A 25,202-nucleotide genomic window follows, 5' to 3' on the forward strand; every position below is an offset into this window, starting at 1 on the left:
TCCTGGCTATACTAAGCAGTGTGGAACTAAGTGCGTGGGAGTCTTAGGCTGCGGCGGTGCGCCATCTTCCCTCTTTGGACCCCTGGGGAGGACGACTGGGAGAAATCCCCGGCAACCACCGCTACAATACCTGAGGTAGGAAGCCCCTGGATCCCTCTCCTGCCCCACGTTGCCTCCGTGTGTGGCCGACCGCCGCTCCCTGGAGTCTGGGACCCCCCTCGCAGGATTCCCCCACAAGAAGTCTCCACCCCCCCATCTTCCTCACAATGGCTTTCTGACCCAAGTGGCGAAGATCGCAGGGTGAGAGATCCCTCCGGGCTGGAGCGCGCATGAGCTGCTGATCCCCCCCCCCCTGCATCTTCCCCTCCGACATCCTGTGGGAAAAAACAGGCTTACCTAGCGCTGAATCGCGGCTGCAGTCCAGGTCCTCGTGGCTGCAGTCCAGGTCCTCGTGGCTGCGGTCCAGGTCCTCGTGGCTGCGGTCCAGGTCCTCGTGGCTGCGGTCCAGGTCCTCGTGGCTGCGGTCCAGGTCCTCGTGGCTGCGGTCCAGGTCCCCGTGGCTGCGGTCCAGGTCCCCGTGGCTCCTCCTGCGGTCCAGGTCCCCGTGGCTCCTCCTGCGGTCCAGGTCCCCGTGGCTCCTCCTGCGGTCCAGGTCCCCGTGGCTCCTCCTGCCAGCCAGCGCCATTTTTGGGTCTTGTCCTCCGCTACATGTCTGTTGCTCCAGGGTGCGGTGGGGGTGCTGTCTTGTTGGATTGTGTGTCTGCTCGCTGGGAGCTCTGACCTTGCTGAGGAGAATAGGAGCCGGCTACTGCTCGGGCAAAATCGGTGGTTCCAGGAGAGGAGGGAGAAGGTGAAGCAGCTGGAGATGGGGAGTGGGTGAATGGACAACTGTAAAGTCTTCCTGTTCAAGCGCCGACCATGTGATTTAAGATTACCTTCAAATGTTCTCCCCCTGTTCATTCCACTCTACAACCTGACCTTTGATCTCTGCATCCTCTCTATCCTTGTAGCTGTCACTGAATTACAGGTGACACATAAATAATGTCTGCTTATATGGACCCTTACCTCTTACGTAGTGGGCAAAAACAAACTATCTCTTCCTGTCTAGTTGACTGCTCTCTCAACCCTAAGATGGCTCCCCCTCCTGATCTGACTGAGCAATTCTCCCAAATTGAGGACAATGTGGAAAACGGACCTTATACTTAAACCACCTCATACATTTACTTCAGGGAAAGGGGTGACGCAGATTGACCTGGCGGCTGAGGTTACAGCTAAACTGCTACCTGAAATTAAAACCATAATTCAGTCCACACTTAAGAATGCCCTAAAGGATCTTCAAGATAGACAGGATGAGCAAGCCGAGCAGCTGACAGAGCTAGAAACACGAATATTGTCCATTGAGGATGATCTAAAGAATGACCACGTCAAAATGTCAGTTTAACCCGGGAAAATTTGACCCTGAGAGACCGCATCAATGATCTTAAGAACCGCTCCCGCAGAACCAATCTATGTATAGTGGGGCTACCAGAGTCATATCTACAAATCTTTGTGAAAATGATGTACCAAGAGACCTGAAACTACCAGAAGGTAGGAGGGTGGAGAGAGTCCATAGAATTGGTCCTCCTCCTTCTACATCCACAGATATACTTCCAGACCGCGACAGGTCATCCTGAAATTTCTGGACTTTAATGATAAATTGGATGTCATCCGGTCTTATAAACAGCTGAACCACCTGCTGAATTATTCAAGGTCATAAAATCCTGTTGTTTGAGGACTATTTAATCGAGTTCACTAGAAAATGTAAGACTTTCAGCTCTATCTGCACCAAACTTCATAAAGAGAAGATCCGCTTTCAAATACGGTACCCTGCTACTTTATGTCTGCTGATGGTTCATTTTCAGTGTTTATCTCACCTGGCAAAGCGGAGATTTTTGTTAACAATCTTTTATGCCCAAGGGACAGCCCCATTCAGGCCCCTGAAGCCGAAGGCGAATCGTACGTCTTGCGAACCTCATGGAATTTGGAGAAGTGGATCGGCAAGGATGTACAGAAACGTATCAAAAATACTGCAAAAAATGCTAGATAGGAAGTGTTCTCCTCACACAGAGATGCTAATGTGGAATGTCATTTGAATTCCAGAACTTCTGACCTCTTTCCTCTCTGGCTTCTTGTATCCTTTTAACAGTAACTATGCCCCGTGGGGTTGAGAGAGTGGAGGATCAGGGGGAAAAGAATGGATAAAGAAAATGAAAATAACTTATAATAGGGGTTTAATTAATGGTTTTACGTGCATTGTCGGGCAGAAGTGAAGCCCAGAGGAAGGTTACCTAGCAAGGCGGGACGTAATGCCCAAGCTCATGCTAGGAATACTAGTTTTGTATGTTATATTTTGTTTCAAGTTTAAATTTTATTGTTGGTTTTAATTTTGTGTTACATTATTTGCAAAATTGATAAACAATGCAAAGATTTGCCCAGTCTGCGTACGGGCATTTGATTATTATGTTAATGCTGGATTGTTAATTGTTTTTTTTGTGCTATTAAAATTCTAATAAAAATGATTTTTTTAAAAAAACAGGAAAAAATGGCAAATTGGACATAATTTCACACAACTCCCAAAAATGTGCCTTCAACTTAATATTTACTTGCACACCAGTTGGAATCAATAACGGCAATCAGTCACTTTCTATAACCATCAACAAGCTTCTTGCACCTCTCCCCTATTATCGACCCCTCTTCTTTTGTAAACTGCTCCAGGTCTCTCATACTTGAAGGGTGTCTAATCCTAACTGAAATTTTAAGATGTCTCCACAGGTGTTCAGTGGGATTTAGATCTGAACTCATTGCTACCACTTCAGAACTGTTCAGCCCTGTTTCCATCCATTTCGGGTGCTTCTTAAGGTATGTTTTGGGTCATTGTCCTACTGATAAACCCATGACCTAGGACGCCATCCCAGCTTTTCTGACACTGGGCAATACATAGCAACCCAATATCCTTTGGTAATGTTTGTGTTCCTTTCTTTGTAGACCTCATTTCGTTTCTTGATAAAAAGTAGAATGATGTGCTTTACAAAAAAGCTCTATCTTGGTCTCATTTGTCCACAAGATGCTTTCCCAGAAGGATTTGTCTGAGTCGTGTACATTTTGGCAATCTTCAGTCAATCTTCAGTCAATCTTTGTTATGTCTGTCAGCAGTGGGGTCCTCCTGGGTCTCCTGACATAGCATTTAATTTCATTCAAATGTCAATAGATAGTTTGTGTTGAAACTGATGCACCCTGAGCCTGTAGGACAGTTGATCTTCTTTACAACTTGACTGCCTATCCACCATCAAAATTATCCTGCTTTGCAACCTTTCATCAAGTTTCTCTGTTGTCCACGTCCAGGGAGATTTAGCTACAGTGCCATGGATTGTAAACTTCTTGATTATGCTGTGCACTGTGGACAAGGGAAAATTAAGATCTTTGTTGATGGACTTGTGAGCTGTGCAACAATTTTGGTTCTCAAGTCCTCAGACAGTTCTCTTTCTGTTCTCCATGTTTAGTGTGGCACGCACAGACACACAATGCAAAGATTGAGTCAACTTCTCCCCTTTTTTTATCTGTTTTCAGGTGTGATTTTCATATTGCCCACACCTGTTACTTGGCTCATGTGAGTTTGAACGAACATCACTTGCTTGAAACAAAGTTGTTTACCCACAATTTTGAAAAGGTGCCAAATAAAGTTCATAAGTTGCTGTTGTAAATTGTGGAGCCAGTGTTTCGTCATTCAAACTTGCCCTTAGAAACGGTTTGACACCTCTCACCCTGCCAAACCAGAACTCACACTTTCACTGACTAGGGGCAGTACCCTGAAACACAGTGTCTGCAAATTGAGTTTCTGGTTCTGGCTTGTATTCTAAGTCATGTGATCAGGCTCGTTAAAGGGTCACTATTGACTTTTAGGATTGCTCCTTCCTGTAGGTGGCACTAGAGTTCTGGTCTGCTTCCTCTTTGAAGAGACAATTTGCATATTTCCCAGAGGAGCATTGTGGCTTTAAAAGTCTCACCGTGACATGATTAACATGGAGAAATGTTACCCCTTAAAAATATACGAGTTTTGGTAGTGTAAGCATTTTGTAGGTGACTACTCTACCAGTCCACGAGGAATCTGATTTTAAAAATGTTTTAATAACTTTTATGTAGATTATTAAATGTGCAGCATATTAGAATCTTAGAAGACTGTTATGAATTGATGTCAAGGAGATTTTGGTAGACAAATCTATATTAAAGCTGAGGACATAAGCCTACTATGTAATATAAAGTGCCTTAAAAATGTATTCATACTGCGTGAGTTTTTCCACATTATTTCACCTTACATCCACAAACTTTAAATGTTTTTTTATTGGAATTTTCTGTGATATGCGAACACAAAATAGCAAATATTTATGAAAAATGGTTTTCTAAATATAAAAATATAAATTAAAAAATTGTGATGAGTATTTGTATTAAGCCTGAGTCAATACTTTGAAGGATTACCTTTTGCTGAAATTACAGCTTCCAGTCTTTGGGGTCTTTTTCTACACGTCTTTGCTCATCTAGAAGTGACAGATTTGCCCTTTGTACTTTGCACACTCGCTATCGCTCAGTGAGATTGGATGGAGACATCTGTAATCAGCAATTTTCATGTCTTGCCAAAACTTCTGAATGGGATTTTGGTCTGGAATGTGACTGACCGTTCATACACATGAGAATCCTCCATTGTAGCTCAAGCAGGATGTTTAGGGTCGTTGTCTTGCTGGAAGGTGAATCTATGCCCCAGTCTCAAGTTTTCTGAAACCTTGTAACAGGTTTTCCTTCAGGATTGCCCTGTATTTAGCTCCATCTATCTTCCCATCAACTCTGACCAGCATTCCTACCCCGCTAAAATAAAGCATCTCCGCAACATGATGCTGCCACCATATGTGAAATGGGGATGGTGTTTTCAGAGTTATATGCAGTGTTATCTTTGAGCCACACGCAGCGTTTTACATTTAGCCCCAAAAAAATGAGTTTGGTCTCATGTGACCAGAGCACCTTCTTTTTATGGCTTTCCTTTAAAAAATTGCTGCTTTCTTCTTACCACTGCTCCATAGCGGCTAGATTTGTGGAGTATATGACTCAGATTCTCCCACCTGAGCTGGAGCTCTGGAGCTTCTCCAGAGTGATTATGGGCCTCTTGGCTGCTTCTCTTATTAGCGCTCTCCTTGCTTGGGATGTCAGTTTAGGTGGACGACCTTACAGCATGGGGATTGCAAATGATTCTTTTTGTGAAGGAAAACATTCCACTGGCTGTTTTTAACCCTCCGTCACATACAATGTCGGTTCTAACGAGTTCACATACAATGTGACTGTCAGGCGCAGGCTAGAAAAATACCTATAATATCTAATGTTTGCAATTTCAGTGCTCTAAAAGTGATCAGTGACCTTCATAGGGATGTAATAAAAGAGACTACACATAATCAGGTGCAAAAAAAAAAAACCTTTTACTTAACATAAAACTAATAACTCTGAAATACAAACATTTCAAAACTCCCGCCAAATAGTCCCCAGTTCGACTCTGTCAAAAAACTCTACAAAGAAAATTTATGGAAACAAACTTAATTTTAAGGTACCTTAAGCACTATTAAACACATATTCAATCAGAATTAGATCCTGAAGTTTCCCCAGAAAAATTACACTTACAGAGCAAAGAGCAAGAATTACACATCATTTTTGCATGTGTCAGGCAGATTGCATTATGACATTTGTGACATTCATAATTAGAAAGCCTTCTGATTCCGCTTTCCGTGGTGCAGGTGGTGCATCTCCTTCTTTTGGGAGGTGGTGCAGGTGGTGAATTTTCACTATCCTCTTCTGGGCGGAATCTTTTGAGCTGAACTTGAAGGCGAGAGGGGATACCGATTGTTTTCATACTTCTCCTGCGTAGCTCTCCAAGCACTAGTTCATGGGCCAATTTTTTCAGATAGAATCGACTACGGAGTGGTTCAAGCTTGTTTTCAAGGTAAATGACTTGTGAATTTATACCACCCAAATTCAACATAGCAAAAAATATGACCATTGGCCAGCGTTTGGTGTTTCTGCTGACGTTAAAAGTTGAGCACATCTGATCAGCTGTATCAACACCCCCTTTGGTTGCATTATAAAATGTAATTATCTCCTTTTTTTTTTGTGCCTCAGTCCCAGGATCGATGGCATCATCATCATGAAGTGTTGATAGAAGAAGTACAATTTTTTTTGCTTGTGGTACATAGGAAACCAAAACCTTTCCATTATGGAATGCAAACATACTGCTGTACTGTTGTCTCCCTTTCACACTTACAAACTGTGTAGGCAATTCTTTTTTATTTTTTCTTACAGTTCTGACATATGAAAGCTTCTGCATTTTCAGATAATCAATCAGATCACAATTTGAAAACCAATTGTCAGCTGTTATATTGCGACCCGATCCAAATAAGGGCTCAGCCAGTCTTTTTACAACATCACTGGGTTTGTTGCTGACACAGTAAGGACCTTCTGGTTGTTTTCCTGCATAAACTTCCAGGTTGTAAGTGTAGGTCTTACTGGCATCAACAAGGGCATACATTTTTATTCCATATTTGTTAGGCTTTGATGGAATATATTGACGAAAGGCACATTTACCACGAAAACCAGGGAGCATTTCGTCAATAGTGAGATTCTCCCCAGGGCAATAGCTTTTTTTTTACAGTTTTCAACAAATTTTTGGAATATATCACGAATTGGAGCAAGTCGGTCATGTGTTTTACGTTCGGTTCGGGTAGTTCTGTCGTCAAACCGAAGGCAACGAATTAGAAGCTTGAATCTGTTTATGGACATAACAAGGCCAAATTTTTCAACTCCATCCCCATCTTTACTCCAAAGTTCCTCCAAACTTTGTCTATTTGCCCTATAAGCTCCTGCAAGGTATAATAATCCAAAAAAAGCACGCAGTTCTATTTCACCTGTGGCCTTGATGGTTCTGTTGCAGATGAACTTGTCCTTTATAATGTCTATATATTGGTTGGTATATGTGACAATAGAGTCCAGAATGTCATCTGTGAATAAACTATTCCAGCATTCAACTGCAGTTTTTGCATTACTTGCAGTTCCTATAAGTGCAGGAAGGTGAGTAATAATGTTTTGAGGTTCCCTACGTTTTTTCTGGAGTGGCTTCTTGTTCCATTGTTTTTTTTTTTATCTTTTCCCATATAATAAGATTCTACATCTTCATCCTCATCACTGTCACCATCTTGCTCTGTTTCAGAATCCACTTCACATACTTCCACCTCATCATGAGAATCAATCTCACTTTCCTCTCCTAAATCCTCATTCAGTGTGGGGTCTGCATCATCTAACAGCATGTTTGTTACTTCCTCAACATCAAGGTTTTTTGATAAATTGTACATTTTCCTCTCCATTTCAGCAGATAATCTGAAGCAAGAGAAGGAATATGTTAGGGAACTACTGTATATGCCTGAGCAGCACACTTTCTTTTTTAATCTGCCTTATTTCTATGAAATATCCTCACACTTTGTGCTATACATTCATAAAACAAGCTAAATAAACAATTGTGATGAATAAAAACATAAAATACCAACCTTATTGAGTGTGACGTGTTCACATACAATGAGCCTGAGAGATTAGCGCAGTTATATCTGTCCTCCTGAAGCTCTGCAATCCAACTGTGGTATGAGGTTTCACAGAGCTGCTAGAGACAGGAGACTACCTGGAGGGAGGGGATTTCCTCACAATCTGGTGAGGAAGGAGAAATGAAAGTAAAAGAGATGTGCCTGTCAGGCCTATTGTATGTGACGGAGGGTTAAGCAATGTTTTACCTGATAGATCAGCTGTGGATCACAGATTATTCTTTCTGTATAAGCTTTTGCTTCGTTCCCTACCCAGGAGATGTGGTATGATCAGACCTTGTTCCAGCCATTGCACAGTTCACAGCAGGGGCACATTTATAAGATCTCAGCGCAGGAACTTTTTTTTTAAACACATCCAGTTGTGGAACTTGACAAAGTACGAAAAAACTCACAACAGTTACTAAAATAACTTAAAATGACAAAAGTTATTTGCAGCTTAAATTTACTGAATATCAACTAATGAAAATCAGACATTACTTATGACTCATGGGTTCAACAGAAGAACAAAAAACTGAATCCTAATGTCTCGGTAAAGTAGGAATAGACTGGCCGCGTAAAAATATTTCTAGACTTGTCTTTAAAAGATCTACATGCTAACACAAAGTTTGTGGTGTGAAATCCTGCTTGCATTCCCTTTAAGATCATTTACATCAAGTGCTTCAATGATGGTTAAAGACTTGTATTAAAACATCCCGTTGAGGATAGAAAAAGAATAAATATTTACCAGTGGGATTTTGTTAACCATTGACTATTTTGTCCATTAACCAGCACAGGAACAGATTGACATATGTTTTGGGTTATGGATTTATTTGACAACTTTTCTTTAATTCAGCTGAGGGGTGTGCAGACTCAAAGACTTACTCTATGTAAACGACATGCAACATTAAGTCATCTCTTAATCATCGTATTGGCAACAGACGACAGCATGACCCAAAACAGTCATTTCTGGATAAAGGAAGAGCTTCAGTTTTAAGATGTTGAGTATTCATTGCCTGTAGGGTTGTCCAAGAGCACCAGTCACGGTAGAATTTGGTCGTTGTAGGACTCCTAACGATGCGGAGGAGTGGCCGGTGGGGCTGGAGTCCTAGGTCATAAAGGCATTCCTGCTAGTGATCTGGCAAGTGCTGCCAAACGTTATGCTTGCACTGGCCTTGCCGTCCCCGCCGGTCCCCGCCTGGTCTGCATCAGTTGGCCTCTCCACTTTAAGAGCACGACTACTTAGTCTAACTTGCTGCAGTTCATCTGGCTGGGCAGGGAAAGCTCGAAAATTTCCAGATGACCTGGAAAGATGACATTTAATTTTCATTAGATATTTAAATGATTGACGGTTGGCTTTGCGTCGTTGAGTACAGAGTTAATTCTTCACACAAAGATGTATTGGTAAAGAAGTTTATTACATGTTTTGGAATTCTTGCAGACAAGTCTTTTACAATTGGTGTCATTTAACAGTAGGAATGTCTTCTGGGTGTGTTTAGAAGTATGATTTAAAAAAAAAAACAACTTAAATCAAAAAGCTATAAATTACGTAAAAACAACATAAATGTCTATGTAGCATCTATATTCAATCGATGTATAGAAGTAGTTAAAAGAGTGGTCTGAAACTAAAATTTTAAACCTAAATGTCTATTTAATGTCATAATCTAATCTCCTAATATACCATAATTAACCCCTTAAGCCCCGGAGCATTTTTCGTTTTTGCATTTTCGTTTTTGCTCCCCTTGTTTCCAGAGCCATAGCGTTTTTATTTTTTGGTCAATATGGCCATGTGAGGGCTTATTTTTTGCGGGACGAGTTGTACTTTTCAACGCCATTACTAGTTTTATCATATCCTGTACGGGAAAACGGGAAAAAAATTCCAAGTGCGGTAAAATTGCAAAAAAAGTGCAATACCACAGATGTTTTTTATTTATTTTTTTTACCATGTTCACTGAATGCTAAAACTGACCTGCCCTTCTTATTCTACAGGTCATTACGAGTTCACAGACACCAAACATGTATAGGTTCTTTTATATTTAAGTGGTGAAAAAAAATTCCAAAATTTGGTAAAAAAATAAATAAAAAAAAAGCGCCATTTTCTAAGACCCGTAGCGTCTCCATTTTTCGTGATCTGGGGCTGGTTGATGGCTTATTTTTTGCGTGCCAGGCTGACGTTTTTATTGATAGCACTTGGGGTAGATCCGATGTTTTGATCGCCCGTTATTGCATTTTATTGCAATTTTGCGGCGACCAAAAAACGTAATTCTGGCGTTTAGAATTTTTTTCTCGCTACGCCGTTTACCGATCGGAATAATTCTTTTTTTATTTTGATAGATCAGGCGATTCTGAACGCGGCGATACCAAATATGTGTATGTGGGTTTTTTTTTTATATATTTTATTTTGAATGGGGCGAAAGGGGGGTGATTTAAACTTTTATATTTTTTTATTTTTTTTTATATTTTTAAAAACTTTTTTTTTTTACTTTTTGCATGCTTCTATAGTCTCCATAGGAGACTAGAAGCAGCAGTTGTCCGATCGCCTCTGCTACATACAGGGGACGAGCAGGTCCCCTGCATGCAGCAGAAATGGTCCTGTGCTATGAGCGCCGACCACTAGGTGGCGCTCATAGCGACAAGATCATGACAACCACAGGCGTCTGCTGCAGACCCTGGGTTGTCATGCACGCCCATCGGCGACCCGCGATCACGTGACGGGGTCGCCGGTGGGCGGGGCTTATGACGCGCTACCCGGAAGCGCGCGTTAAATGCTGCTGTCGGAGATTGACAGCAGCATTTAACTGGTTAACAGCCGCGGGTGGATCGCGATTCCACCCGCGGCTGTTGCGGGCACATGTCAGCTGTAAGAATCAGCTGACATGTGCTCGGTTCAGTGAGGGCTCAGCGCCGGAGCCCTCACTGAACCGGCGGTACGCAAAAGTGCGTACTAATACGTCCCCGGTAAGTAAGGGGTTAAAAAGTCCCTATGGTTCCTTCACTGCTGTAAATGCTTTATATTTTGCTTCCTGTTTAATGACGCTTGGTTTGAGGATCCCAGTGCATGGGGTGGCATTCTGCTTTATAGACCTGCATCACAAACATGTTTTAATATTACACTTGAAGCAGCCAGGTTTCTGAATAAAGTGTCTGTTGTATCAGGTTAAGTCTGCCAGAAGGTATTCGGTTATGAAGAGTGGGGGCTCGGCGGAAGGTGACGTGTGGTCTGTCAGATAGTAAGGGGCCTAGAAAAGAGTCATTTTTCTGAATGGAGCAATGTTTCTGCAGGATGTTCTTAAAGGCTGTGTGAATGAGGTTATGGGTGGTGATGAAATTCACATCATAATGTCCTATCACAATACCGTTCAGGATAGCACTAAGTTATAGGTAGGTTTAATGAAGTTGACGTCATTGCTACAGTTTCTCTTGATGTGTTTATCATGGCTATACAGTACATTTTTAAGCCATTTTTTAATGGCTACTATTACAATTTATGAAGCTATTAGCATATACTTGTTTAAAGAAAGTTTTAGTTGCTAATTTATGTTTTGGGAAAATAAATATCTAAAAATTCGATGTGAAGTTTGTTGTTTGGGGTAATTTTTTTCTCCCATTTATTGGCATTGAGCTGTAATACTAAAAGGCCAATATCTTCAAAGGGACCTCGCCAGATAAGAAAAACGTTGTCAGTGAATCGTCTATATAACAAAATGTTGGTAGCTATGAATGGTAGACATAATATATTTGAAGCTGAGTGAGGAAGAGGGGACACATGGCCTTTTTAAAGTTGAGGAAACAATCAGATTACGTCTGGCGAATGAACATGGAGGAAACATTTGGTGGCTGCCGCTCCATCCTCCCTCACATCTCTATTGCAAAGACAAATCTACTGGATTTTTAGTCTTCAAAATAATTTGTCCCATATATAGAATGGAGATTATATTCCAGTTCACTAAATCAACAGTTGTACTTTCCAGCTTCATATTTACAGTTTCCTAAAAATCTCAGGTTTGATCCCAATACTTTTCAGTGCATAGTGCGACTCTTCACTAATCAGTCCCTGAGGCTCCACCGTATTCTTAATGATATCTGGGGTTACAGTTGGCAAAAGATCAGAGAATTCACACAGGAGAGAAGTCATTGTCCTGTTTGGAAATTTTTTAATTCAGATACAAGATCTTCTATGGAGATACAGATTTATTTTCAAACCCAAATCGCTAGTAAAGCTTACCACAAAAGTTTTATTTCACAAAAATTGTAAAAAAATTGAATTTCTTTTGCAAATTTTGCTACTTAAATCTTTCTGCAGAATCATTGAATCATCTGGTAGCAGACTTGGTTGTTCTAGAATTCATCCATATTCTGGAAATCAGGGTCCAAGGAGCAATTGATTCTTTGATTTAAATGAAATTATGGAAGGTGACGGAATCTTTAATCATCGCTCCATCACCTGCTTCAGGTTTTATCTGATTGGGGGCTACTGGATATACTGAATTTTGCAGTCAAAATTCAGATCTGCTCTCTGGAGTCAGATGTTTGGCCGTCTGTGGAAAATTCCTTTGAAACACACAAAGACACAGTAAAACAAACGTATAAACAAACGTATAAAAATACTCGTTTGTAAAAAAGTAACAGTAAACAGCAAGTACTAGTAAAAAGGTGATAAAAATCAGGGTATTTGGTTGACACGTTTTTTTGCAAAAAAAAGTATACTAAGCCGCTCTACCAACATCAAGGTAACCCAGATCAGAGCAGTCCCTAACTGATGTATTTAAAAACTGATCATGTGTATAGTACCTATATGAGCAGATCTGACAGGTAATGTCCATGTGGACATGCTGCAGAGGACGGCATTTATGTGTATGGCCCACAAGGGAGGGGTGGAGACCTCCCTAATCTTGCAAAAGCAAGAATCAAATTGAATACAAACACATGGGCCATGCACATGGTGAACAAGTCTGTAGGACAGTGTTCACACCACCTAAAGACTGAAACACACAAGGACACAGTAAAACAAATGTGTCACCCAGGGGGAATATAGGGGACTCGGTACCCGGGCCTTTTACCTTGTTTAGGAGGTCACGGCAGTCGGCTCCCGGGCCTTTTACCTTGTTTAGGAGGTCACGGCAGTCGGCTCCCGGGCCCGTACTCTGGATCTCTCCTTAAAAAGGGGTTTTAGTGTACAGTTTGTCTCGTGACGCCACCAGTGGTTTCCAGTAATGGTTACCGGCGCTGCTGCAGACCTCTGGGAGGTGATGGGATGGCAGCTGGGATGTTTCTGCTCCCCACAGTCGGAGCGGGCCCCCGGGGCAGTGTAGGTGCTAATGGTGGTGATGCTGGGGCTTGCAGTGCAGGTGAGATGGCGCAGCAGAAATAACTGACGAAGGCAGTGCAGAGCAGTCATCCAAGTTTTACTCACAGTTCTTGTTCAAGTTTCTCAGGTACACTGTATGGGTGTCAGCCTCCCGCTTCTCACTGCGTCTACCAGATAAGGGGTCCAGCACTTTCTCAAGTATATCAGGAGCGCTTGACGGAACCCCACTTTCTTTATGTTCCTTACTAGACCGACTTCTCGCCCCGGGTCTTCTCCCTCCTGCCCTACTCTTTCCCACACACAGTGCCGATCGGGTGCTCTGAAGTCCCTCTGGGCAACCTGGAGTTCCCGGACCTACTTGGTGCCCTTCACGGTGACTAGGGTGAGACTGTGGCAACTGCACCATGAAAGTGCAGAAGCCTCCGGTTTGAGACCTGGAGTAACACGGCTGGTCCAGGGGCCTGATCCCTCCCTGAGGCCTGATCCCTCCCTGAGGCCTGATCCCTCCCTGAGGCCTGATCCCTCCCTGCGGCCTGATCCCTCCCTGCGGCCTGATCCCTCCCTGCGGCCTGATCCCTCCCTGCAGCCTGATCCCTCTGACACCTGGCAGATTCGGGCGTACGGGTGCCCCCCTGCACTCACTGTACCCCCCTGCACTCACCGTACCCCCTTGCACTCACCGTACCCCCTTGCACTCACCGTACCCCCCTGCACTCACCGTACCCCCTGGGATCCCTTCTGTTACCGGAGCCTTTCTCCTCTGCTCCCCTCCTGGGCCTCTGTTACTAGGCCCCTCTTGTGGAGCAGAGCTCCTGAAGAGACTCTGCTCCCCTCCTCTCCTTACTGAATCCACACTGACTAACCTTCTTCTGCCACCCTAAGATGGCTTCCCTTTATATACCTCCTATAATTGTGCTCCCCTACTCTACATCCCCCACCCACACCCACTACTGGTTCCCCCTCTCTTTGGTTCCCCCCACTCCAGCCAGGGACAGGGCTCAGCAGAAACACAGTGCATCTTGCCCTTCCGGCTGGCCTGGAGCAGTGTAGTGTTGAATGTGGGTGTTGGGGTTCCGGGCAGCACTCCCTCCTTACCTGAGAGAAGGAGACACCACACCTCTGGGTGAGGTGCAGTACCTCTGTGGCGATTGAACCCTCAGGGGCGCCACACAAACATATAAAAATACTCTTGTAAAAAAGTCACAGTAAACAGCAAGTGCTAGTAAAAAGATGATAAAAAACAGGGTATTCGTGTTTGTAAGAAAATTCCTTTGTTGCAGGCACCAAACACTCCGAAGTACAGGGTGGGCCATTTATATGGATACACCTAAATAAAATGGGAATGGTTGGTGATATCAACTTCCTGTTTGTGGCACATTAGTATATGGGAGGGGGAAAACTTTTCCAGATGGGTGGTGACCATGGTGGCCATTTTGAAGTTGGCCATTTTGGATCCAAATTAATTTTTTTCAATGGGAAGAGGGTCATGTGACACATCAAACTTATTAATAATTTCATGAAAAAGACAATAGCGTGCTTGGTTTTAACGTAACTTTATTCTTTCATGAGTTTTTTACAAGTTTATGATCTCTTATAAAATGTATTCAAAGTGCTGCCCATTGTGTTGGATTGTCAATGCAACCCTCTTCTCCCACTCTTGACACACTGATAGCAACACCGCAGAAGAAATGCTAGCACAGGCTTCCAGTATCCGTTGTTTCAGATGCTGCACATCTCGTATCTTCACAGCATAGACAATTGCCTTCAGATGACCCCAAAGATAAAAGTCTAAGGGTGTCAGATTGGGAGACCTTGGTTGCCATTCAACTGGCCCACGACAACCAATCCACTTTCCAGGAAACTGTTCATGTAGGAATGCTCGGACCTGACACCCATAATGTGGTGGTGGCCATCTTCTTGGAAAACCTCAGGGAATGTGCCATCTTCAGTGCATAAAGAGGACAACATATCAGATATCCAGTGGCATTGAGGTTTCCATTGATGAAGAATGGCCCCACTATCTTTGTACCCCATATACCACACCATACCATCAGTTTTTGTGTTCCAACAGTCTTGGAGGGATTTTTCCACTGTGGGTTAGTGTCAGACCAATAGTGGTGGTTTTGTTTAACTTCACCATTCACAAAAAAGTTTGCATCATCACTGAATATAATGTTCTGTGTAACCTGAGTGTCTTGTTCCAATTTTTGTTTTGCCCATTCTGCAAATTCAGTGCGCCAATCTGGGTCATCCTCGTTGAGATGCTGCAGCAGCTGGATTTTGTAAGGTGCCATTTGTGAGTAGCTGGGTTCAGAGTATGTATCCAGCCAATTGAGCGCTCCCAGGGTCACAAGGAATGATTATCCAAAAAAAGGATTTAATTCTTCAGAAGATTTATTCAGGTTGGTAAATAGATAAAACTTATAAATAAAACAACGCGTTTCGGCTATTAAAATTAAAGATATATAGCCTTCCTCAGGTCTAATGTAAGAGAGTCAATAGTGGTGGTTATATAGTCACTATAAAAACCTACCTAGTGAAATAATTATCCTAATCACATGTAAATTGGTTTGAGTTGGAACGCCCAAATCCCATTCAATAGAGACTCAGCTTTCTCAGAGTTAGGATTTTCCAGCTTTTTCCTCTGATTATAGAATAAGCAAATTATAGAGCAGCTAAATTTGTCATAATAAAATTTTGGTAATGAAGATATTATACTTTCTCTTCTTTCTTTCCTTTCTTTTTCTATCCCTTTAAGAGGAGAAAATAAGTGCATTAGTAGAAAAATCTATACCATGAACCTGAATTTAAGAAGATTTTCATTCAATAGGTATATCAATGAAATTCAGATAAGGGGAGCTTAATTCACATGGATATATATGCCAAAGGTAGTAAAACGGAGAGAGAAAAAAAAAAAGGATAAAAACGCATCAAAAAACGCAACAAAAAAAAAAGAGAAAAAAAAAATAAAAAAAAATATATATATATAAATAAAAAATAAAAAAATATATAAAAAAAAAAGCATTAAAACGATCAAAAAACAACAAAAAACGCAAGAGAAAAAAAAATGCATAACAACACATCAAAAAACGCAAGAGAAAAAAAAAGAGAGAAAAGAAAAAATAATAATAAAAAAAAAACGCATAAAAACGATCAAAAAACACATCGTTTTTATGCGTTTTTTTTTTTATTTATTTTTTTATTATTTTTTTTTCTTTTCTCTTTTTTTTTTTCTCTTGCGTTTTTTGTTGCGTTTTTTGATGTGTTTTTATGCGTTTTTTTTTTTTTTTTTTCTCCGTTTTACTACCTTTGGCATATATATCCATGTGAATTAAGCTCCCCTTATCTGAATTTCATTGATATACCTATTGAATGAAAATCTTCTTAAATTCAGGTTCATGGTATAGATTTTTCTACTAATGCACTTATTTTCTCCTCTTAAAGGGATAGAAAAAGAAAGGAAAGAAAGAGAAGGAGAAAGTATAATATCTTCATTACCAAAATTTTATTATGACAAATTTTATTATGACAAATTTAGCTGCTCTATAATTTGTTCTATAATCAGAGGAAGAAGCTGGAAAATCCTTACTCTGAGAAAGCTGAGTCTCTATTGAATGGGATTTGGGCGTTCCAACTCAAACCAATTTACATGTGATTAGGATAATTATTTCACTAGGTAGGTTTTTATAGTGACTATATAACCACCACTATTGACTCTCTTACATTAGACCTGAGGAAGGCTATATATCTTTAATTTTAATAGCCGAAACGCGTTGTTTTATTTATAAGTTTTATCTATTTACCAACCTGAATAAATCTTCTGAAGAATTAAATCCTTTTTTTGGATAATCATTCCTTGTGACCCTGGGAGCGCTCAATTGGCTGGATACATACTCTGAACCCTATTCTTACGGACTCCAGCTGGGAGATCCGTTTAATCCAGATAGAAGCTGCATACCAGTGGACCAGCTACCCACATTAGACCAAAATTGGTCGATAAGCCTTGGTACAAGATCTACTAAAGGTGAGCAGTTCATTTTTTTTTTCTGTTTCCATATATATATATACATCTACACTTAGATCTGCGCCTGTTTTTTGTTTCTCCCCCCACCAGACCTACAGCCTTGGGGTCGAACACATTGAATTTGTGAGTAGCTAATATCCGCCGAAGGGATGTCTGACTGATGCCACTCTCCAGTGACATGCGGTGAGTGCTACGCTGTGGGCTCTTGCTGAATGAAGCTAGGACAGCCACTGATGTTTCTTAATTAGTGACAGTTTTCTTGCGTCCACATTTTGGCAAATCCAACACTGAACCGATTTCACGAAATTTAGCAAGCAGTTTGCTAACTGTAGCATGGGGGATGGGTGGTCTCGTAGGGTGTCTTGCATTGAAATCTGCTGCAATGACCCGGGTACTGCGTTCACCAGACATCAACACAATTTCTATCCGCTTCTCACATGTTAACCTCTGTGACATGTCAATGACTGTAAACAGAGAGAAACTTGTAAATTACTCATGAAAGAATAAAGTTACGTTAAAACCAAGCACACCATTGGTTTTCTTATGAAATTCTCAATAAGTTTTATGTGTCACATGACCCTCTTCCCATTGAAAAAAATTAAGTTGGATCCAGAATGGCTGCTTTCAAAATGGCCGCCATGGTCACCATCCATCTGCCATCTGGAAAAGTTTTCCCCCTCCCATATACTAATGTGCCACAAACAGGAAGTTGATATCACCAACCATTCCCATTTTATTTAGGTGTATCCATATAAATGGCCAACCCTATACAATACTTGCATATCCAAAACATCAGCTGGAGAACCTGATTAATTTTAATACTTGTTTTATAATATATATATAACTTTTGTCTCAAGATTTTCCTAAAGCTTTTCGATAAATGAATAAATTGTGCGGTTTCAAAGGCCAATTTCTATTAATACCACATTGCTCCCTTATCAGAAAGTTTGATGACTTATTTCTTACCTTTCTGGAGTAAATGAAGCGACTTCTGTGGTTTTCAGGTCCTCTGATGGTTCCCTCCATTATTTATAGCTAGAACTGCTGTGTATAATTGATGTTAATTGTTGGTGTTTTAGTGCTTTTTGGGAAGTCACTGGTTTATAGACTCGTAACTTCCACAGTGAACAGACATTGGCACATGGAGATTTCTATGTGTAATACAGTCTGCACCTCTTCTGTCTTCTTCGCTTCCTTGCAGTTTTGCGCTGGTACAATAAAGGCAGCTCTATTTATACTTGGACCTTCTCATTTCTGACTTTCAAATATTACGGCCTTTATCCATTACCTCCTAAAATTGTTGGAATGTGCTAGAAAGAGCATAAGCGTTATACATTGCCATCTGTACGATGTGCACGGTAAGGCTGAAGGACTTGATCGGGGAGATCGGCTCCCCCTAGTCTGGTTTAGGGATCTGTGTAGCGGTACGAGGTAGAGGTGCCGCCATTTACATGTTTTGTGGTCAAGATAAGGACTTAAAAAGCAAGTTTGTCTATACATTGGACTCTGCAGTTGCCCAGTTAAAGACCTTGAGGGACCTCTCTAGTTCCTGCGCACAGTATCGCGCATGCTGCGTTGGCTCTGGCAGAGAGGAATTTGAAGAATGGGACGCTGGTGTAGAAGTTATCCGCGTAGAGGTGATAGCCCTGATTCAGCAGTGGCTGCACAAATTCACTAGCAAATTTTCTCACTCCAAGGACAGAGGAGCATCAGGGGGTGATTCAATCTGTGTCCCTCTTTTCGTAAACCCTAAATCTGTGAGGTGCTCTCATAAAGTTTGTTCTTTATTATTTTGTAACTTGGCCAGTATTGCCTCAAGTTAAGCCTCCTGAAGTGGGTTCAGGTCTGAACTACTCAGATGTCTTTTTGGACAATGTACAACTCAGCAAGTTTGTTGCTGAATTGATCAATGACCGGCCTAACTATGAAAAGCTAATGTGTTAAGGTTTTAACACAGTAATTGTTAGATTAACAATGGCGACACCTAATGAAATTGTCAGGTGTGAATATTCCCCTGACCTCTCCTCATACAGCAGTGATCCTGGCATTAGCTGCCCCTACACTACTTACATTAATATATTAAAACTCCCTTCTATATTAACAGCAATGTCATTCGCCCGTCCTGGAGAATATATTAATTTCTACTTTTGTGCGGCAGCAACTGAAGTGTTCTGCAGAGCCTAAAATCAGACTTGGTCCGTTAACGACGGTTGACACAGAAATGTGCGGCAAAAAGTCCAAAGCACCAATGCATTGCAAAGCAATCAGCTGCAGGCACAGCATTGTTGGTGGCAGCTGAGATGGTTGTGATGGTGTTGATGTCTGCTGTTCTTCCATCACTATGGGGTCGTTGCTGTTCTGGGAGGAAAGCTGCCACTTCTCCAAACACTTGAACACTGCCATTAGGTTGTTGGGTGGTGTGGAGGCATTCATAATTTAAATTGTGTCCCTGCTCTGCAGCTTTATGGACGTTTGTCCCGGAAGTAGCGTACAAGGCTGTGGCATAAAGCCTCCTCCCCAACATCACTGACAGTTCGAGCTAGACAGTAAATACCTCAGCTATCTAACTCGTGTCTGCCAGTGGCGATAGGGAGTACCTCCTTCAGCTGGCTCTTTGCCGGATATGTGCTGCGTGTGGGGATGTGTGTAAGAGCAACATAGGGCTGCTCTCCGGCCTGGCTCCTCCTGATATGGGACCACAGAAGGTTGGATAAACTCTCCAGCCTCCACTTCAGGATCCACAACCAACCGGATCCCCAACCTCCGAACTAAAATACATTTCCTGCTGTCTTATGTTGGATTCCAAAGTGCAATTATTCGTATTACCAAAAAATGAAATACAATACATTCCTCCATAAAGTATTCACTTTTGTACGCCGATCCAGAAAGGGAGCTAATTATCTAATTACAACAAAACCTAAATGTGCCATTGAAATATGACAGGTTGGGAGACTTTTCAGATGTTATAAATAACACAATTTTACCCACTTTTATATATTAGATGTTTTTTAATCTATAAGCTTCTGTATGTTAGAATTAGATTAACCACTTCGCGCCAGAGCCTGTTTTTGCCTTCGTGACCAGGCCAATTTTTTCAATTCTGACCACTGCCAGTTTATGAAGTAATTACCCTGGAACGCTTCAACGTATTCCCCTGATTCTGAGATTATTTTTTCGGGACATATTGTACTTCATGATAGTGGTAAAATTTCTTCGATATCACTTGCGTTTATTTGTGAAAAAATCGGAAATTTGGCGAAAATTTTGAAAATTTTGCAATTTTCAAACTTTGAATTTTCATGCCCTTAAATCAGAGAGATATGTCACACAAAATAGTTAATAAATAACATTTCCCACATGTCTACTTTACATCAGCACAATTTTGGAACCCAAATTTTTTTTTGTTAGGGAGCTATAAGGGTTAAAAGTTGACCAGCGATTTCTCATTTTTCCAACAAAATTTACAAAAACATTTTTTTAGGGACCACATAATATTTGAAGTCACTTTGAGGGGTCTTTATGACAGAAAATACCCAAAAGTGACACCATTCTAAAAACTGCACCCCTCAAAGTGCTCAAAACCACATTCAAGAACTTTATTAACCCTTCAGGTGCTTCACAGGAATTTTTGGAATGTGGAAGAAAAAATTAACATTTAACTTTTTTCACAAAAATGTTACTTTAGACCCAATTTTTTTATTTTCACAGGGGTAACATGAAAAAATGGACCCCAAATTTTTTTGTGCAATTTCTCTTGAGCGTGCTGATACCCCATATGTGAGGGAAAACCACTGTTTGGGCGCACGGCAGGGTTCGGAAGGGAAGGAGCGCCATTAGACTTTTTGAATGTAAAATTTGTCTGAATAATTAGCGGACGCCATGTTGCGTTTGGAGAGCTCCTGATGTGCCTAAACAGTGGAAACCCCCCACAAGTGACACCATTTTGGAAACTAGACCCCTTAGGGAACTTATCTAGATGTGTGGTGAGCACCTTGAACCCCAAGGTGCTTCACAGAAGTTTATAATATTGAGCTGTAAAAATAAAATTTTCACATTTTTCCCACAAAACCGTTTTTCATCCCTTAATTTTGCATTATCATAAGGGTAATAGGATAAATTGCACCATGAAATTTGTTATGCAATTTCTCCTGAACACGCTGATACCCCATATGTGGAGGCAAATTACTGTTTGGGCACATGGCAGGGTTTGAAAGGGAAGGAGCGCCATTTGACTTTTTGAATGTAAAATTTGTTTGAATAATTAGCGGACGCCATGTCACATTTGGGGAGCCCCTAATGTGCCTAAACAGTGGAAACCCCCCACAAGTGCCACCATTTTGGAAACTAGACCCCTTAGGGAACTTATCTAGATGTGTGGTGAGCACCTTGCACCCCCAGCTGCTTCACAGAAGTTTATAATATTGAGCCATAAAAATAAAATTTTCACATTTTTCCCATAAAAAATGTTTTTCATTCCCTAATTTTGCATTATCATAAGGGTAACAGGATAAATTGCACCATGAAATTTGTTGTACAATTTCTCCTGAGTACGCCGATACCCCATATGTGGGGGAAAACCACTGCTTTGGTGTACGGCAGGGTTCGGAAGAGAAAGAAGCGCTATGTTGGCTGGGATAGGCAGCAGACACCATGTCACATTTGAAGAGTCGCTGACATGCCAAAACAGCAGAAACCCCCACAAGTGACCCCATTTTGTAAACTACACCTCTCAAGGAATTCATCTAGGGAAGTAGTGAGCATTTTTTAATTTTTAAATTTATACCATTGGGCAGTGAAAAAAGCATAATTATATTTTTACCACAAAAAAATGTTTTACCCTCAGATTTTACATTTTCACACAGGGCAATGGGTAAAAATGGTGCCGAAATGTGTCACACAATTTCTTCTAAAAGTGTCAATACCCCATATGTGGCTGTATCGTACCACTTAGCCATACGGTGAGATTTAAGGGGGAAGGAGCGCTATTTGACAATTGGAGAACAAATTATTGTAGAATAGGCATTTGGATTTGGGAGCACAAAATTTTCTGAATTTCTTTTGGGGGGCAAGGACCATTTTGCTTTTCCAGAGCCTTTCTGCTACCAGTAACTTGGAAGTCCCTTATATTTTTAACAGATGATGGACCTGAGTGGGGACTAGCTTTTTTTGAGGACTGAGTTGAAGCTTTTATTGGGAACATTTTACGTAACATTTATCCGGCGCTCTAGGCTGAGCACTTACATCGGGGTTTCCATCTAATTTTCCAAGTGATGTAATTCAGATGAAACCCCTGCAGGATCCATTCACTGTAATGAGGCAGCAGAGTTACTCTGGACTCCGTCTGGCCTCTGTTTAGTGGTGTCCTTTTTTTCAGAAGTGCACAAAACTGTGGCCAACCGCACTTTTATGCACGCCTAAAACAAATGACACCGTGGGATCCCAGGCTAGACGGCATCCACAGTGGCCTATATCTGCCTCATTACAGGGAATCTTCCATCAAGGGTTCTGGCTGAATCACGTATTTCAGAGATTTACACGGAAACTCTGGTGTAAGTGCTCAGCGCAGAGCACAGGATAAATGTGAGCAGAGCCTTACTGGGATCTTTGGGAGACATAATAAACAAATCAGTAGCAGGTGAATAATATTTGTTTTATTTATTTTTTATGCCGTTCCTAGTGTGATATAACTGATTAGATTACTTTATTCTTCGGGTCGGTGCGATTACAGAGATACCAGATTTATATCGGGTTTTTATGACTGACAGCTGTCACACACTAAAATACGCTTTTTTTGCAAAATCTAGTTTTTGCATCACCATATTTTGAGAGCTATAATTTTTCCATATTTCGGCCGATAGAGTCATGTGACGGCTTGTTTTTTGCGGGACGAGTTGAAATTTTTATTGGAACCATTTTTGGGCACGTGACATTTTTTGATCGCTTTCTATTCCGTTTTTTGGGAGGTAAAGTTAACAAAAACAAACACTTCAGGAATTGTTTTTTGAGTTTTTTTTTATGCCGTTCTGCGTGTGGTAAAAGTGATCAGGCAGCGTTATTATTCGAGTCAGTACGTTTACAGCGATACTACACTTACTGTATTTTTTTTATGTTTTGGCGCTTTTACACAAACAATTTTATAGAAAAAAAAATATTTTTTTTGCATTGCTTTATTCTGAGCGCTATAACTTTTTTATTTTTTGGCTGATGGAGCTGTATGGCGGCTTTTTTTTGCGGAACAAGATGACGTTTTCAGTGGTACCATTTTTATTTCTATTTCTGCTTTTTGATCGCATTTTTTTCCACTTTTTGTTTGGCGATATGATGAAAAAGCATATTTTTTTGCTCCGTTTTTTATTTATTTTTATTACGGTGTGCACAGAAGGAGTTAATTAGTGTGACAGTTTTATAGCTCGGGTTGTTTCGGACGCGGCGATACCAAATATGTGTACTTTTTTTGGTTTTGTAATAATTTACGGATTTATTGGTTTAATATTTTATTTATTTTTATTTATTTTGTGTTTTTTTTTTTTAATAGTTTAAAAACTTTTTTTTTACTTTTTTTTACATTTTTACTTAGTCCCTGTATGGGACATTAATTTTTATTTTTCTGATCACTGATCTCATGTAATGTAATACACATATATTACATTATATGAGATCTTCACTGACTGTTTCAGTCAGAGTCTCCTGTCTGACTTCAGCTACATACAGGCTGAAGTAAGACAGGAAGGACACCATATATGGCAGAGCTGGAGGCGGTCATGTGACCTCCAGCTGCCATAGCAACCCCAGGTCCTCAAACGAAACGGAGGTCTTCGGAGGTAAGTGGACGACCCCCTCTCTTCCTGCTGTCTCCTATATGCCGCGATCACTAAAGATCACAGCATATAGAAGACAGCAAAGGGTTAACATCACTGGGACCTGATCTAATCAGGTCCCGATGATGTACCCTGTCAGAGCTAACGCTCTGCACCGGAATCGCAGTGCTTGCAGGACCCTAGGGGTCCTGAGCACTGCGAGACCACCCACCGTTTTTAAACGTCGGCACTGCACAGAGCCCGGCAAGCGCCGACGTTTATCTACAGTGGGCGGTCGGGAACCGGTTAAAGACGTACTCTGAATGCCCTGTTTTTGATTCTAGGTAGAAATCCCCCCCCCCTCCCCCGGATAGTTGTCTTGTGATTAAGTATAAACTGTGAACAATTAATAATTCTTTTATGACTTGAAAATCATTCCGTGGTGCAATTTTGAGTGGCTCGTAGGTGGGATTTTTTTCGAGACTTGTCCTTTTTGAGAACTGTAAAAGCTTTCTTTTCTCTTTGTTCTTAGTGCTCTCCTCATCTATTACGAGTCTGAGACAATAACGCCACAGCTCGGGATCTGGAATCTTCCCTTCCGTGTCCAGTTCAGGAGCTTGTTGCTGCATGTGGTCACTGATCTATGAAGATATTGTAACAACTGATGACCTCTTTATGGGATTATACAGATACAAGATGTAGTAGACACCGTGGGTTCTCTGGACTGAAGTAATGAGATACTTGTAACTCGGTGGTAATGTTACTTGTTACTGTATTATACTGTGAAGATAGATAAGTTACTAGTAATCAAATTGATACCTGAAATGATGTGTCTCTCAGGCTGGAATCTCAGGTTTCATCCAATTCTTGATTTTTAGTGTATAGAGCGACTCGTCCCTAATCAGTCCCTGAGGCTCCACCTTATTCCTAATGATATCTGGGGTTACAGTTGGTAAAAGATCAGAGAATTCACATAGGAGAGAAGTCATTGTCCTGTTTGGAATTTTTTTAATTCAGATACAAGATCTTCTATGGAGATACAGATTTATTTGCAGCCCCAAATCAGGTGCTAGTAATGCTTTCCACACAAGTTTTATTTCACTATAGTTATGTTTAATCAAATTTGCAATCTTTTTTTGTAAATCTTGTTGCTTAACCCCTTAAGCCCCGGAGCATTTTCCGTTTTTGCATTTTCGTTTTTGCTCCCCTTGTTCCCAGAGCCATAGTGTTTTTATTTTTTGGTCAATACGGCCATGTGAGGGCTTATTTTTTGCGGGACGAGTTGTACTTTTCAACGCCATTACTAGTTTTACCATATCCTGTACTGGAAAACGGGAAAAAATTTCCAAGTGCGGTAAAATTGCAAAAAAAGTGCAATACCATAGTTGTTTTTTATTTATTTATTTTTTACCACGTTCACTGAATGCTAAAACTGACCT

At 41.1% G+C, this 25,202-nt stretch overlaps 1 long non-coding RNA gene across 1 annotated transcript in view; it reads left to right on the top strand.

Moving 5' to 3' along the window:
• Nucleotides 1-23,743: 23,743 nt before the first annotated feature.
• The window catches only part of LOC141222256 (uncharacterized), a 72,941-nt gene continuing 71,482 nt past the window's right edge, over nucleotides 23,744-25,202 (top strand). Inside the window, exons 1-2 of the long non-coding RNA XR_012290084.1 lie at nucleotides 23,744-23,787; nucleotides 24,296-24,492. This is a non-coding gene — a long non-coding RNA (uncharacterized lncRNA). The remainder of the gene's footprint in view (nucleotides 23,788-24,295; nucleotides 24,493-25,202) is intronic.

This window comes from Phyllobates terribilis, unplaced genomic scaffold, assembly GCF_046119375.1.
Source record: "Phyllobates terribilis strain yellow unplaced genomic scaffold, ASM4611937v1 Scaffold_351__1_contigs__length_1975267, whole genome shotgun sequence".
NCBI lineage: Eukaryota > Metazoa > Chordata > Amphibia > Anura > Dendrobatidae > Phyllobates > Phyllobates terribilis.